The sequence below is a fragment of the Dromiciops gliroides genome, chromosome 2 (assembly GCF_019393635.1).
Source record: "Dromiciops gliroides isolate mDroGli1 chromosome 2, mDroGli1.pri, whole genome shotgun sequence".
In the NCBI taxonomy this organism is placed as follows: Eukaryota; Metazoa; Chordata; class Mammalia; order Microbiotheria; family Microbiotheriidae; genus Dromiciops; species Dromiciops gliroides.
Genome location: NC_057862.1, coordinates 112,404,209 through 112,418,220, shown reverse-complemented (window position 1 = coordinate 112,418,220; position 14,012 = coordinate 112,404,209). Strand labels below are relative to the sequence as shown.

The 14,012-nt window shown below is 45.4% G+C and overlaps 1 long non-coding RNA gene across 1 annotated transcript in view; it reads right to left on the bottom strand.

Annotated features, from left to right (window-relative positions):
- Positions 1-13,592, bottom strand: part of LOC122738017 — a 44,692-nt gene extending 31,100 nt beyond the window's left edge. Inside the window, exon 1 of the long non-coding RNA XR_006354622.1 lies at positions 13,346-13,592. This is a non-coding gene — a long non-coding RNA (uncharacterized LOC122738017). The remainder of the gene's footprint in view (positions 1-13,345) is intronic.
- Between the last annotated feature and the right edge of the window lie 420 nt (positions 13,593-14,012).

Sequence of the window (14,012 nt, the reverse complement as noted above, 5' to 3'; positions counted from 1 at the left end):
GTTAGAGACAGACTGAGACAGCCCATGTGAGAGGGACTGACTGCAGTGGAGAGGAAGAAGGGGACAGGAGGAAGGAAAGGGAGACAAAGAGGAACGGCCGTTTATCTCTCCTCCCAAATTAATTGCGGCTCCATCAGCCTGAGCCACTAAACGGGAGCGATTATGAATGGGTTAGTCACAGGTGGAGTTAAAGGCCTTCAGAGGGATATTAGCCAAAATTGAGTGGCTTTTAATTTCTTTCTAACGAGAGACTGTGGCTGGGGAACCAGACACAGACTATGCTCAGCTCCACCGCTAAACATGGAGTGGGGGCAGTCTTGGCCACAGCCACCTGACCTGTATGGCACGTGCAGCCAAGTGGAAATGGCATAAGCCAACAACAGGCCCACAAGACATGGCATGACAGGGACTGCCACCCCAAAGCCAGCCTGTCACAGTAGGTCGGTGATATGGTGGAGGTGGTACACCTAGGGAGGCCCCCATGACCAGTTCAATAGCTGGACAGAACCCAACAGGCCTGTGAGGTGCTCAGCGGGGAGACAGAGGACCTGGCTTCAAATCTCAACTTTTACTTATGACCTTTATGATCATAAGCAAGCTACTTCCCCTTCTAGGCCTCAGTGCCTGCATATATAAAATGATCCAGATAGATGAAATTATTTCTAAGGTCTCTTTTTAGCTTTAAAATCCTGGATTTTTTGTATTCATCAAGCATTAATTAAGCACCTACTATGTGCCCGGCACCATGCTATGATCCAAACTGGCAGTAGCAAAAAACCCAGATCGTCCTTAAGAGATCTCCAAAGTGCTCTGGTCTAAAGTCAAACACAGAGGCTCAGGATTTCTCTCCTCAATTTACATGTGAGAAAACTGAGGCCAAGAGAGAAGTGATGAGCCCTAAGTGACATCTGGAGTCAGACATAGAACCAAGACCCAGAAGGCAATGCTGGGTAGTGAAAAGAGCTCTGAACTGAAAGTCAGGAGACTTGGATTCTAGTCTCAAAACTGTCACTGACTCATCATATAACCTTGAGCAAGTTATTGCCCTATCGTTGACTCCTATAAAGTGGAGGCAGCTTGGTGGCTCAGTGGATAGAGCACCAGGCCTGGAATCAGGAGGATCCAAGTTCAAGTCTGGCCTCAGACACTTATTAGCTGTGTGAGCCTGGACAAGTCACTTGACCCTGTTTGCCTCAGTTTCCTCATCTGTAAAGTGAGTTGGAGAGGGAAATGGCAAAATGCTCCAGTATCTTTGCCAAGAAAAACCCCAAATGGGGTCATGAAGACTCAGACAAGATTGAACAATAACTGACTTCTAAAGTTCCTTCCAGCTCCATGGCCTATGGTTTTATGCTTCCTTGGGCACTGACTTCCATTCCAGAGTTCTACCAAAAGGCCACATATAGACATTGTGCTTGAGTCATCCATGGAAGCTAGATAGTGCAGTGGATAGAGACTAGACTAGGAGTCAGGAAAATATGGCCTTGGATACCTCCTTAGGCACTGGCTGTGTGTTCCTGGGCAAGTCACTTACTTGTGTTCGGCTTCATTTCCTCATTTCCTATTATGAAAGATAACAACAGCATCCACCTCCCAGAGCTGTTGGGAGATTCAAAAGAGTTAGCATCTAGAAAGTAATTTTAAAGCGCTATGTAAGTGCTAGCTATTATTAGGTATTATTAATGTGATGTGTTGCAATGGGCATCATACATGAGTAAGTTCATGAAACCTTCTAGAGGAAGTGAGTATAACCTAACTCAGTCCAACATGTTTTCTGAAACCTGCTGTACGCCCAGCCTGGTCCTTTGGCTGTGATGTGGGAGAGAGAGAAGAGAGACCCCTATGAATACCTTGTCCCTGGCCCCGAGGAGCTCACAGTCTGTCCAGTTGGGGAGACAAGTCTAACATCCACAGAATATTTATCTGACAATGTAAGGCATCCCATATGTGTATGATTAGTACTGAATAACTGGTAGATTCTCAGTGCTTTGGGACATCCAAGGAGGGGAAGATCAGTATGGGCTGGAGTGGTCAAGGAAGGCTTCAGAGAGGAGGTGAAACTTAATCTGGACCTTGAAGGAAGGCTAGGGTTTGGAGAGAAGTGAAGTTTGAGTAAAGGCATAACGGTCACGGTAATGAGTCTGCCGTTTTGTGGGAATGATGGGGAAATGAGTGCACATGGGAAAGACAGAGAAGAAAAAGCAGAAGAGGTGAGTTGGGCTCAGGCTGAAGAGGGTCTTGAATGACAAACTCCAAGAACATCTAATAGGGAGTCATTGAATGTTTTAAAGCAGAGAAATTACATGAGCAAAGCAGAGTATTAAGAAGGTTAATATGGCAGTATATTCAATATACTAGTATTAACGTGCCATAGAAAGATTGGTAGATTTAGAGTCAGAGTACCTGAGTTCAAATTACCACTTGCTACTTGTGTGACCTTGAGTAAGTTCTCCTCTCTAGGCCTCTGTTTCCTCAGATGTAGAACATAGGGTTGGCTTGGATTTTTTCTAAGATCCTTTCAAGCTCTAAAATCTATGATCTTATGATTGGAAAAACAAGGACTAGAATCAGGGAGATCAATTATTAGATTATTTCCATAAATCAGGTAGGTTGCTGAACTAGGCTGGCATTGAGAAAGGCAAGAAGCAGACAGGTGTGAGAAATAAGGTAGAGTCAATGGGTCTGGGGGCCTTATTGGATGTGAGAGGTGAGAGCCATAGAAATTAGAGACTCCTCAGAGCTTTGAGCCTGGGTGACTTGGAGATGTTGCCGCTGACAGAGACAAGGAAGTTCACAAGCGGGTAGGAGGTGGGCCAGATACAGCGCAAGCAAGTTCAGAAAGGGGTAAGAGGGTAATAGAGACAAGGATGGATGGAAACAGAGATGGTAACAGAGATGGAGAGACAGATGGAAAAAGAGACAGAAATAGAGACCTATGGGAATGGGAATGGAGATACAGGAACAGAGAGAAAGAGAGATGGAAATAGAGACAGAAATGGAGACAGAGACAGAGAAAGAGATGGAGACAGAGAGTGGTGATAATTCTCACTGCCCTGAGGTCCCCTGAGCCGCCAGCTGCGCTCTGCTCCCTCCCCCAACTCCATTAACACTCAATTAGGGGGCCTGATGGGCCTCTTGTCTGCAGAGCCCCTCACAGGCACACGAACAAATACACAGGCGGCTCACATTAGAGTGTCCATTTGATAGGCCCAGGGGGAGGGGGCCATAGTTTTCAAATTTATAACCAACTCTCATGGTCCCGTGTACCCACCCCCCACTTCCCTCCCTTCCTTTTTCTTTCCCCTCTTTCCCTTGGGGCACTGTCCCCACACTGAATCTACCAAAGGGGGGGGGTTTGGTTGAGGGGGTAGAGACAGAGAGATAACAGGAGAGAGACAGAGATGAAAGAGAGAGGGGCAGAGAGCAAGGAAGCAGAGAGGAGAGTGGGAGGGGAGAAAGTGAGGAAGAGGGAGAGGGAGAAAAATGACAGGCCCTGAATATTGGGCGCCCTCACTTTAAATCAAGATAAAAGACTGAAATGGAAAATAAGAGTCCGGAGAAACCCCGGCCGGCTCCGGGCGCTAATGGAAACACATCGCTGGCGGCTGCGGGCTTGTCAGCCTCCCCCGGCGCTGACATTCCCGTCTGATAATCCGGCCTGCCATAAAATTAGACTAGCAAATACCTCCTGACAAAGATGCATGTTTCCCTCTATTGTGCTATCATAAAAAAAACTCCGCTGGTGACTCGGGGAGCCGCAAACTTCAATTTAAATTTACAGTGCTGCGGAAGGAAAGTGATATGCACTCAAAAATTTTAATAACCTATTAAGTTACGACTTCAATTTCATTTTATGAATATTTTTCCTTGGGCGCACGGCTATCACGGAGAGAAAGATAGAAATTTAAAAAGATAAAATAGTGCACATTAATCTCCAACATTTCTCTTCCAATATCCTTGAAAATTAGGAGTTATTTTGTTCAGATCTTCATGTAATTAGTCCCTACACTTGATCACTAGCCAGAAAATGACCATGTTCAGAAAATTAAAAATTTGTCATTAAGTGGAATTTAACATAATATCATTTATCTTTATCTATTCCCCAGCTGACAGCAGGAAGCCTTGGATGTGGTACAGGCTGGTGTGTCAGAGTGGAGAGGGACTGCTCGGAGAGACACGGGGAGAGACAGAGGGAGAGAGACACCCAGAGAGGGAGGGAGGGCCAGAGGGAAAGAGGGAGGGCCAGAGAGAAAGAGTAAGAGGAACTGTTCCAGGAAAGAGACAGGGAGAGACAGGAAAAGACATCAAAAGCTAGACAGAAGGATGGAAGGAAGGAGGACTAAGGAGACAGAAAGAGACAAAGACAGAGAGGATGCTAGAGAGGGGAGGAAAGGCCAGAGACTGGCAAGAGGCCAGATAAGAGAAGTAGCACGGGGAAGTAGAGGAAAGAGGGAGAGGAAAACCTGGAGGTGTCAGAGGAAGAGGAAGTCAGAAGTTGGGAAAAGAGAATTGTAGGGGAAGTAGGGGAAGCTGGTCATTGGATGTGAGAAGGTGGTGTTGCTAAGTGACACAAAATGGCATCTACAGATAAATGAGCCCCGGGGGAGGGTAACTTGATTAAAGATGAGGGGGAATCAGGGGTCACTGATCCTTCCCCCTTGCCCCAGCTTAGCAGAACCCAGGCCACAATCTATACTCTAAGGGGAGTTTCTTGAGAGAAAAAAGAGTGGTTGGACAGACCCTCCCCCAAAAAAGAAAGAAAACCAGAGACAGTGAGAGACAGAGACTAAGACAGAGAGGTACACTCAGAGACAAAAAGTAAGAGACCAAGAGACAAAGAAGAAGAAGAAGAAGAAGAAGAAGAAGAAGAAGAAGAAGAAGAAGAAGAAGAAGAAGAAGAAGAAGAAGAAGAAGAAGAAGAAGAAGAAGAAGAAGAAGAAAAGCCAATGGCTTTGAGCTCCTGAGCTCCAGGCCCCCAGGAGTGTCCCCCTTTCACAGTGATCTTCAGTTTTATCTTTTGACTTCAGCCTCAACCCCTACCCCATACAGTGGATGTCAGTACTGAACTACTGAAACCCACTCACCCACCCCTACTAGTCTCCCTGCTCCCCCATTTTCCTCTCCTCACTCCCCCTCCTTGTCAGAAATTGTCCAATAAACCCTTCAGGCCCAGAGTTGGGTGGAGTGAGCTTCGGCCAAGCCTGAGAGACTGAGAATTGGATAAGGGGATTAAACAGCGGCACATTAGCGGGAGATTTAGAGTGTAATAAACCCATTTCATAATAATATGTACGTTGGGGCGGGCCATCCATCATCGAAGGAGCCTGCTGCTGCTGCCCGGCAGTGGGGAGGCGGTGACCCGCAGGGCAGCCAGGACAGATGGATGGGGATTTGTTCATAGGGTCCCTGGCTGGGGGAGCACAGGGGCACAGTGAGGCTAGCCTGGTCTGGGGGTGGCCAGGGAGGGAGCTCAAGGCATCTGAGGACTGCCTTCAAGATCCAGTCTTCCCACACTCCCAAGCATGAGATGAAGGAGGATTCTCAGGAGAGAGGGAAATGGCAGAGATTTCTCCAACTCCCTCAAATAAGATAATATTTGTAAAAAGTGCTTAGCACAGTGCCTGGCACAGAGCAGGCACTATATAAATGCTTATTCCCTCCCCACCCACCCCCTTCTCTGGCTCTTTCAAAGGCCACAAGGGCCTCAGAACCCCAACCTTTCTGCTCCTGCATGGAGGGTCCCCTCTCAGCTACCTGCCCTACATCATGCTAGTTCTGGACTGTGCCTTTATTCCAGATGTTTCCTCATTGGTAATGTTCCTCTTTGGGGACCCAAACAAATCTTATCTATTTTTCAAGACTCAGTTTAAATCCCTCCACTTCTAGGAAGTCTTTCCTGACCAAACCAGCCCTCCTCTGGGGTTCCACAGAATTTACCACCGAGAACTCAGAAAGCACTACTCAGACAGCACTTATCATGGCACAACTTTGTGGTATTTGTGTTGTTCTCTGTTTTCTGTGTTTGCATCTCAAAATATAAGTTCCCAATTAGACTGTGCACTCCTGGAGGGCAAGGGCCATGCTTTCTCCTTCTCTGTCTCATCACACAGGGTTAGGCAGGGGCAGCTGTCAGGAGAGATTTGTCCTTTGACTGACTGACTGTTCTTTCTGCTCCATTAGTAAGAGAGAGGAAGGAAATCAGCTCCTGCTCATCTCCACTGAGGAAAAAAAATGCCTATGTAGCAGCAAGAGAGACATAGGTTAGAGAGATGAAAGAACTTCCAGGTAGGAAGGAGTTACTCAGGTCATTTGTGGGTAAGTCTGGAACATGAAGAGTGTGGACTTAAGGCACAAGGAGGGATAGGATGCCCCCTGGGAAATCATAGGTTCAATTCAATTCAATCCAACCAGAATGTATATAGAAGACACTGGACGTTTAAAGACAAAACCAAAAAAAATGGAATAAAACATTTACAAAGGAAAGTATCAGGGGGCAGCTAGGTGGCACAGTGGATAAAGTTACCGGCCTGGATTCAGGAGGACCTGAGTTCAAATCTGACCCCAGACACTTGACAACTTACTAGCTGGGTGACCCTGGGCAAGTCACTTAACCTCCATTGCCCCTAAAAAAAGGGAAAAAAAAACATTAAAAAAAACCACAAAGGAAAGTATCAATCTGGGAAGGCATCTATGATGCCCTGGCTAGGGAAGGTTCCTCCCTTATCACAGATCTCCTTCTGTTAGTATAGGAAATTGTCCGAGGCACTAAGGAGTAAAGTGACTGGCCAAGGGTGACACAGCTAGTTCCTGTCAGAAGTGCACTTGAAACTAGGTGTTCATGGTTGAGTCTAGTACTCTACTCTTGATACTACATACAGAGAAGTAAATACAAGATAACTTAAGGAAGAACACTCACAACTAGAAGAATCAGGAAAGACTTAAGAAACTTTAAAAAAGATTAATAAATGTCAGGTGCCACCACCCACCGTTAATAATAATAGCTAGCATTTATATGAGAATTTAAAGATTTGCAATGCCCTTTAAAAGATTATCTCATTTTATCCACAGAGCAACCCTGGGAGTTAGATGCTATTATTCTCCTTGTTTTATGGATGAAGAAACTGAGGCAGAGGTTAAGTGACTTGCCCAGGGTCATAAATCAAGTAAATGTTGAGGCGGCTTTGAATTCAGGTCTTACTGACACCAGGCCTGGCACTCTATCCACTGTACACCTAGATGCCTACTGCCACCACCACAACTATCAATAATCACCACCACCACTACTACCACCACCATCGCCAACAGCACACTACTACCACTACCACTTCTACTACTGATTCGAAGAATGAATGTGAGGAGAAAAAAAAGATACAAAGGTAGGACTGGTATCAATAGGGCATGGTAAGCTGGCTATTCTGGCTGAAAATATAGTTTGTGAAGAGGTTATAATGTGAAATAAATTGGGAAATGTAGACCAGAGTCAGGCTGTGAAGGACTTTAGATGCCAAATACAGTTCAGTGACAAGAGGCAATTATAAATATATTTATATCCTACACATGAATAAATATATTAGAAATAGAAATTAGTATAAATATATTTATAATACATGTAAATAACTTCCTCTTGATATTACCTCCCATATACTCTGTATATTTCCTATACATACCTAGGTATTTACCTGTTGTCTCCCTCATTAATATATGAGCTCTTGAGAGCAAAGACTGTTTTTACCTTTTTAAATATACCCAGGCACAATGCCTGGAACATAGTAAGCACTTAAATGTTTCTTGATTGCTTGATTGATATAAGATACCAATAAATATTTTTTTCAAAAAAGATTGGTGGGGGCAGCTAGGTGGCGCAGTGGATAAAGCACTAGTCTTGGCTTCAGGAGGACCTGAGTTCAAATCCAGCCTCAGACACTTGACACTTAACGATCTGTGTGACCCTGGACAAGTCACTTAACCCTCATTGCCCTGCAAAAACAAAACAAAACAAAAATAAATAAATAAACAGATAGATAGATGGTTAGATAAATGAATGAATGAATGAATGAGTGAATGAATGAATGAATGAATGAATTAATTAATTAATGATTGGTGATTTACTGAATCCTACCAATTCTTACTTTGAAATTCACCCTCTCTTTCACTGACACTGGCCTAATATGGATCCTCATTACTCCCTCTAATATTTCATCCTCTTCTAAAATGAATTTCCTTCTCTAGCTCATTTCATAGATGAGGAAACTGAGGCAAGCAGTGTTGAGTGACTGTTCCAGGGTTACTCCAGGTATCTGAGACCAGATTTGAACTCATAAAAATGAGTCTTCCTTGTTCCAATCCCAGGGCTCTATTAACTTCACCACCTAGGTGCCCTTCATTTTCGTTTTTGTTTTTGTTTTTAGTGAGGCAATTGGGGTTAAGTGACTTGCCCAGGGTCACACAGCTAGTAAGTGTTAAGTGTCTGAGGCTGGATTTGAACTCAGGTACTCCTGAATCCAGGGCCGGTGCTCTATCCACTGCGCCACCTAGCTGCCCCGGTGCCCTTCATTTTCATCACATCACTGTTCAATTCAAGAAATTTCCATTGTCTTTCCAATACCTAGAGGAATAAGTTAAATCTACTCATTCAGCTATTTGAAGCCTTTGATAATCTGGTACCAATCTTCTTTTCCATAACTTATCTTATCCCCCATTACTATTCTACAAGCTTAGAGGCTGTTGGGTGTAGTAAAAATAGCATTAGATTTGGAGTCAGAGAACTGGAGCCCTGATACCTACAAGACTTTGGATAGATCACTTTCATTTTCTGGACCTCAGTTTCCTCATCTGTAAAATGAGGGGATTGGTTTATATCATCTCTGAGATCTCGTCCAGGTCTAGAGTCTATCATCCTGGGTACCTAGACTCTCTCCCTGAGGTACAGGTGAGCATCTCCAACTGCCTGTTGGCTATTCCAAACTTGGTATTCCATAGACATCTCAATCTCAACATATCTCAAATAAAACTCGTCATCCCCAAAGTCCACCCACCCCTTTCCAAATGTCCCTATCTCTGTCAAAGGTACCACTGTTCTTCCAGTCATCTGGGTTTGCAATTTTGGTATTATCCTTGACTCTTCTCCCTTACCCCACATCTCCACTCAACAGTTGCCAATTCTTATTGTTTCTACTTCTACATCACTCACAGTCATCTCCTTCTTCTCCATTCACACAACCACCACTCTAGTTCAGGCCTTCATCACCTTTGGACTATTATAATAGTCTGATCATTGTTCTCCCTACTTCGAGAATATCCCTCCTCCAATCCACCACACACAGTTACCAAAATGATTTTTTTCTAAAGTGAAAGTATGACCATGTCACTTCCCTTCTCAATAAACTTCAAGGGTTCCCTATTGCTCTAGAATATGTGTTTCTCTTTTTGGTCTACCTTTCCAACTTTATTATGGATCATTCTCTTTCCCAAATTCTACAGTCCAGTGAAAGTGGTATTCTTGTTTCCCAGAGGACATTCCATCTCCCTCCTTTGAGCCTCTATACTGGCTGTCCCTCATATCTGGATTGCATACCCTCCTCACCTCCACCTCTTGGAATCGTTGTTGCTCAAGCACCCCCTTCTACATAAAGCTATTCCCAGCCCTCCTAGCTGCTAGGTCCCTTCTCCCTACCCTTTCAATTAATCTTGTACATATTTTTATGTTTTGTACCTGTTTATTTTTGTATAAGCTCTCTTCCTTCCTAGCATGTATGCTCCTAGAAGGTAAGGCTTGTTTAATTTTTGTCTTTATTTTCCCCAAATCTAGCATAGTGTCTGAAATATAATACTCAATCATAGAATCAAAGTATCACAGATTCAGAGCCTAAAGGGACCTTGGAGACCATCAAGTACAACCCCCTCCTTGGACAGAAGAAATTGAGGCTCGACATTAAGTGAATTGCCCAGGGCAGGATTCAAACCCCACATCTCCCTGACTTCAAAGTCTAGTCCTCTATCCATTATGCTATGCTGTCCCTCCAAGAAGAAATATAAAGGTAGATAAGTAAGTAAATGAAAATACAAATAAGTGATGAATGCTTGTTGACTGACATATACCTTAAGTTCCAGGCAAGATTCTATGATAGCATACCATCTGTCTGTGTAACTCTCCCTGTCAGTGCTGGAACTCCAAAGGCATTGGGACAGTTCAAATTGTGTACAATCAGAATCAGGATGTGGGCATTAAGGTCACATCTACTAAAGTGGAGAGGAAACCTGAGAAAGTCTTAGTTAAGAGTGACTGGAAAAATCTGGATTGATGGGTGGATGGATGGATGGATGGATGGATGGATGGATGGATGGATGGATGGATGGATGGATGGATGACCAGGGGAGTCTGGCAGCCATGAATGTCATGGACATCAAAACAACAGGTAACAGAGATCTAGGCACAGTGACGGGGGTTCAGAGCAGCACTCCATTTGCAGGGTGGGGGCAGATAAGGATGATATTCACTATGAGCCTCATGGGAGAGCAGGGCCTCTGGAGTCAGAGGCCCTGGGTTTACATTTCACCTCCAATGATTACTCCTGTTTGGCTTTGGTAAGTCAATTCCTCCTTACTTCTGGGTTTCTTCATCTGTAAAATTGGGTTGGACCAGCTGGCCTCTAAGGTTCCTTCCAGGCAGTTAGTCAACAAGCATTTACTATATGCCAGGCACTATGCCAAGGGATGGGTCTACAAAGAAAGGCAAAAATATAGTCCCTTCTCTTAAGGGGCTCACATTCTTATGAAGGAGACAACAAACAAAAAACTATACAAACAAGATATATCAAATGGAAGGTAATCCTAGAGAAAAGGTACCATGTTGGGGGGGAAGGGGTGGAAAGGGGTGACATGCTGAAGGGAGGGATGGAAAATGCCTCCTGAGGGCCAAGGGACAAGATGTTCTGAATTAACTCATGAATTCTAGGAACCAAAGCGGTTAGCTGGGTCATTCATGGTGGACGTGGCAGAGCTCAGTTACAGGAACCATAAAGAATTTTACATATGTCATCTTGTCTGACCCTCACAACAACCCTATTCAATAGGTACTATATTCTTGTCCTCATTTTACAGATAAGAAAATAGGATTAAAGAGGTTCAGTGACATGGCTATTAAGTATCACCAGGGAGAAGTAACCAGACCTAAGTCTTCCTGACTCCAAGTTTAGAACAGTATCCACAATACTAAGATGCCACTAAACCTCTGTGGGCTCTCTCTTTAGCCTTCAGAAGACTTCTCTAGAAGAATGTGGGGGTCAGGCCCAGGCCATTCATTTCACCCTCCACTTCTCTTTTCTAAATCCTTCTCATCCTTTAAGAGCAACCTCAAGGCCTACCCACTCTGCAAAGTCTTTCTTCACCACCCTAATGCTCAGAGCCCATAGAGAGTTTTCCCTTCTCTGAGCCTACATGTGATCTACACTCTATGTCTCCCATTCTACACTTATTCAACAATCATTTATTAAGAGCTGGGGTTATATAGACAGGTATAAGATAAAACCTTACATTCTACTGGGCAGACAAGTAAGTCAATACAAAATATATACAAAGGAATGCGGGCTGGAGGGAGGGCTTGAACAACTGAAGAGATCAGAAAAGGAATCATTTAGGGAGAGGCACTTGAGGTCAGCCTTGAACAAGTCAGGGATTCTAAGACGCAGAGATGCAAAGGAAATGCACTCCAGGCACAGGTACCAGCTACACAAAGGCACAAATATGGAAGATTGAGTGTCTTGTTCAAGAAAGAGCAAGCAAGTCAATTTAAATGGAATGCAGAACTCATGGAGAGTAATGTAAAATTGGTCTGGGAAGACAAGTTTTAATCATATTGTGAAAGTCTTTTATTAGCAAACTTTAAAAAACAATTGTTTTTTTGCAGGGCAATGAGGGTTAAGTGACTTGCCCAAGATCACACAGCTAGTAAGTGTCAAGTATCTGAGGATACATTTGAACTCAGTTCCTCCTGAATCCAGGGTCAGTGCTTTATCCACTGCACCACCTAGCTGCCCCCAACAGCAAACTTTAAAATCTATATTTTATCCAATATGCAAGGGAGAATCACTCGAGCAGGGGAATAACGTGGTCAGACTTGTGTTTTTAGTACTATCAGCCTGTGTGGAGGATGGATGGCAAGCAGACCAATTGGGAGGGTACTGAAATAGTACAGGGGAGAGGTAATGAGTTCCTCAGCTGAGGTGATAGTCAAATAAGTGGAGGGAAGGAAACAAAATGTAAGATGCTGAGGAGATAGAATTGTCATGAACTGTGACATTTCTCCTTAGAACAGGACTCCACAGAATGCTGAGATATCAGGTCACCCCCATAGACCGAAGTCAACAGGCCAGCAGACAATTCCTATAGATATTAGGCAACAGACCACCATCCCCAGAGGCACAGGACAACAGGCCACTCTGATAGACCTAAGCCAGTGAGCAACCTCATAAGGATGAACACTGTTAAATAAAGCTAACCCTTCTGAGACCTCCCAGTGATGTTCACCAGTGACTTAAGCAGAGATTTCCAGAACACACCGCTGAAGACCCCAAAGCAACTCTTATAAAAGAACCCAGATTGGGGGGTGGGGTAAACCAGGAATCAAATGTAGTCCCTTCTAACTGCTTACTTATCTTTTGGTACCTCTCACAGTTTCCTCTCCCTTCCACCAACTGGTGAGCTTTCCCACAAGCTCACCTCCTTAGGAAGCCTTCCCTAATTAATACCAGCTGCCTCTGAGTCCTCCTTTACAGCCCCCTGCACTAGGGGACTCTAGTTGACTCTCCAGTACTTGAAGATGTTTACTTTCCTCTTAAATGGAAGGTCCTTGGAGACCTATTGGTGACATCTTTTCCTTCCCTCGCCCCACCTCCACACCCATTGGAGCTCCCTACTCCCAGGATGTCTCACAACTGGTTAGGCCTACACATCTGGGCCCTAATTTCTGTTTTATCAGTGTGGGCTCACCCACCCCAATAGGAATTTAGTGTTGCTAATTGCTCCTCCCTTCCTGTTGCCCAGCTGCCCCCTGGGGCGATACGGGTTTTTTCCTTCCCCTTAACAAGGATCCTGCAGAAGAGAGGAGGGCTCACATTTGGTTGTAGTGTCACTGTGGGGCTGGAGAGGGGGTTCGGGGGCGTGCAAGGGTCCTCTCTATTCCTATGCCCCAGGCAGGGTTGGAGATGGGGGACCCTGGGGTCTTGGCCCAGTCCCCGCTTCTTCTTCTACCTTTGTGGGCCACCTCCCCTCCCCCCCGACTGAGGCCCCCAGCCCCGCCAGGCCGAGCCCAGCCCGGCCCATCAATCGCAGCCCCAGGGGTACAAACCAATTTCTCTTGCTTTTCCGCCCGTCTCCCTGGCGGAGCCCAGAGGAGCCTTCAGCCGCATTAATCCCGGCGGCCCCCGGCGGCGGTGACGAAGACAGATTTCTCCACTGCACGATCCATTTGTATCGCTCGCGCACTCCTCGGTTTTTTCCGTGCGGATGTTCAAAATATCATGAAAAAGGCGTTAGCCCGATGGCTGCAGCGCAGCGGAATAATAGAGTGATCCGGCAATCCGCTCCTGACCTTGCAGGACAGCTAATCCATCCGCACATCCATCTTAATTATTCGCGGTTACAAAAGAGAACCCGCCATCCATTCATTCCACCCTCGCTGGCAATTCCATTTTCCACCCCCACTCACGCCCCATCCTTTTTTCGATCCCCTCCCTTCCAGCCCCACTCCCAACCGCTGCCCACTGGAACTTCCCCAACCTAACCCCAGCCCTGTCCCCCTCAGCCCCCGACCCTCTGTTCACATCCAGGCCAGAAGGTTGACAGCCTCCTCTCCCTCTCACCACCCCGCCCCCCTACCCCTGTAAGGCCATGCTGGGGTTGAAGGCAGGTGGGACACCAGAGAGAACTCTGAAGAATCCAGATAGGGCCAAGCAGAGACACTGATACCCATGTGCACTCACACCCTCGCAGAGGCATACAACAAACCCTCTAGA